The sequence below is a fragment of the Terrapene carolina genome, unplaced genomic scaffold (genome assembly GCF_002925995.2).
Source record: "Terrapene carolina triunguis isolate 2854851 unplaced genomic scaffold, T_m_triunguis-2.0 Scaffold139, whole genome shotgun sequence".
In the NCBI taxonomy this organism is placed as follows: domain Eukaryota; kingdom Metazoa; phylum Chordata; order Testudines; family Emydidae; genus Terrapene; species Terrapene triunguis.
The window spans coordinates 3395143-3398462 of NW_020664490.1; positions in this window are offsets into that span (position 1 = coordinate 3395143).

The following is a 3320-nucleotide window of genomic DNA, read 5'->3' on the forward strand; positions in this document are numbered from 1 at the left end:
GCGGCGCAGGCGCCACTTCTCCCCCTCCCTCCCAGGCTCTGAAGCCCGGGAGGGAGGGGGAGCAGCGGCGCGCGAAACAGCTGTTTCGCGCGCCGCGGCCGCTTGGGATCTCCCCCTCCCTCCCAGGCAGCAGCAGCAGAGGTGAGCTAGGGCGGCCGCGGCACATTTTTAGGGGCGGCATTCTGGCGCCGGCCATGCCGCCCCTAAAAATGTGCCGCCCCAAGCACCAGCTTGTTTGGCTGGTGCCTAGAGCCGGCCCTGGAATCCACTGAAGCCAATAGAGCAGCTCTGGTGTTCTTATGGTGCACTCAAGAGGGGAATCAGACCCAATGTCCTCATCCTACAAACCCTGTGGGCACAACCTAATCTCATTAATGCCAGTGACTTCACCCCCTCCCTCCCCCCCAATGGCAGATGTCTGAAAGAAATAATATCTTTGAGTCTTGGATTGCTGTTACTCCCAGAGGTTTCTGAGACCTCTCTGGATCAATAGTTCATTTCCAAGGACACTAGACTTGAAGAATAGTTCTTATCATAGAAGGGAAGTAGGAGGTTATGACCTACAGCAGAAATAAGGTAGATAATGATGCTGAGTCACTCGGAGGCACTGAGTGTCCTGTGCTCCCACTAAGTCTCTTTGCATTTGAGGGGGCTCAGCAGCTTGCAGGATCAAGCTCATGATTCATAATCTCTCACCTTCCCCCCCCCCAGCTCCCCCCGGCTATGCATATATATATAAGTCAAAGCAGAAATAACCATGCAAACACTGGGTCCTGTGGCACCTTTAAGACTAACAGAAGTATTGGGAGCATAAGCTTTCATGGGTAAGAACCTCACTTCTTCAGATGCAAGGTTCTTCTTCTTGCATCTGAAGAAGTGAGGTTCTTACCCACGAAAGCTTATGCTCCCAATACTTCTGTTAGTCTTAAAGGTGCCACAGGATCCTCTGTTGCTTTTTACAGATTCAGACTAAGACGGCTACCCCTCTGATACTTGACACCATGCAAACACTGTTATGTTACAAGACAGTATCATTATGGTGCGATACAACATAGCTTTGTCACAACATAAGACATCCAATGCCATTATATTGGTCCAAAAAATATTTTGGGACACTTTCAGTGTTTAACAACCCTTGAGACTAGGACTGAGCTCTGAAGATGGGGATATGTGACTATCATAGTTCCTGAGGTAACTGCAACTCTGATTCCTTTATGACCTCTTTAAGAGCACCCCCACCTAGGTTTCAGGCCTCCAGCAGTCACCTTTCTTGGGGTGGGATCGCATGATTCACTCCCTCCAGGCCAGGGATTTAGGCAGCAGACTCCTGCAATTCATTGTGATCACCTCACCAAGTCTGACTTTAATTCAGCACCAGCAGTCCTGTTCTCTCAGGGGCAATGACAAGGTTAACCAGTCACCAGCTGGCCTTCATAAAGCACACTATTTCTTAACTGGAACAAAAGCATGCCAGTGGAAACATATTTTGAAAACAATAAACAGTCTATATTCATTCCTAGCTTGCCAGGCATGACCTGTCTTCCACCTGGAGACCCTCGAAGGTTTCAAAGTCCTTCAGGTCCTCTCACGGGGCCTGTCCCTCTTGGTCACAGTGGCAAACCTCTTCTTCCTTTCATACACACAACTGATGCCAGTTCACCTGGAGTTCTTTGGCAGTGCCAGAGGAAGGCACTTTTTGGAACACAGTGTGCTTCTAGGATGAAGGAGTGAATGCTGCTGTTAGAAGCATGACAAGGCTTAGAACAATAGCAGGAATGGAAACTTGGTGGCTTAGAAACAGGAGGAGCAAAGAGGCCATGGAGCTGAAAGAAACTGTCCAAGATTTCTGTCCAAGTTGTGGTTATATGACTTTACATCAGACAGCAGGAATCTATTTCTGGGTACATGAGACATCAAGAAACAATTAGAAAGAAATATAGAACAAGTAAACCACTTAGAAAGTCAGTCATAGACATTAGAGATGGAAAGGGCCTATTAGATCATCTAGTCCGTCTCATTGAGATTGTTCTATATGTTTCCTAGAGCTCTGAAAATCTAGTTTTCTAGGTCTGTTTCAGCATTACAGCTTCCCAAGTTTGTCCCTTTCTTTGCATACATTAGTTTGGATTAGTTTTCCCCAGATGACTTAGCTTGCATTTTCCAACTAGAATCTCATTTTATTATTTTCTGCCCATACTTCTAACCTCTAGGCTCTTCTATATTATATGTTTGTTTTGAATAGTGCTAACAGCTCCTTAATGTAACATTTCTGCAAATTTAATGAACATCCTATTTACTCCTTCTTCCAGATCACTAATTAAGATGTCAAGGCTGATAGCAATACCAATCCCTGCACCACCCTACTAGATGCTATCTCCAACTTGATGGTATATTGTAATTTATCATTAACATTTATTATATAGCAGAGCTTAAATTCTTATAGAGTATTTCCTGGAGTCCTGGGGCTTCTGCCCCACAGGGCGTAGCGGGGCTCAGGGCTTCTGCTCTGCAGGTTTGAAAATATTTACCAGAGCTCTGGACAGCTCTGGCTGAATTTAAGACCTGTTATTTAGCCAACTTTCAATCCACACAGTTGTCTTTATGGTTTACACTTATGTAAGCCAATTTGAATTAGTTGTTTAAGTAGAAGTATCATATCACAATGCCACTACATAAATCCATGATATGCCCAATATTTGCTTTCTCCATATTTTCAGAACCTTGCTCCCTTAGCCATGAGTTTTAAAAATAATTGTCAGTAATAACCCTAAGGCCTTGTCTACACTGGCAGCTTCAGGGAAATCTCACACTAATGCAATGCACCAAGGCAACTCCATCAGTGGGCTAATTTAAGTCTGCCACTAATGTTTTCACCACTGCTCTGTATAGACTGGCTCAGAGCCTGTCAGTATTGTGTCAGTTTTTATAGCTTCTTCCTTTGCTCTATTGGATCCTCCCAAGGATTTACTGCTGTTCAAGCCTCTTCTACCTTTTCATCCTGAAAGGAAACCATATATAGTTAATTCAAATGTACCCCATCAATTGAGGAAAATTAACTTTAAACAACGTCAGCACCCAAAGGGTCCTGTCAGGATCTGGGTCTAGCCGTGCTAAGTGCAACACAAACATACAGAAATACATGGACCCTGCCCTGAAATACTTCCAACCTAAGGGCCAGCTCTCACGAAGAGGAGTGCAAGGAGGAACCTGTATAGAGACGCAGGGCTAGATCCACAAAGGGGACTTAAGCTCAATATTGCAATGACTTAATTTAGGCATCGTGACACTTAATGGCATCCTCAACTATGGGCGGCGGGTAT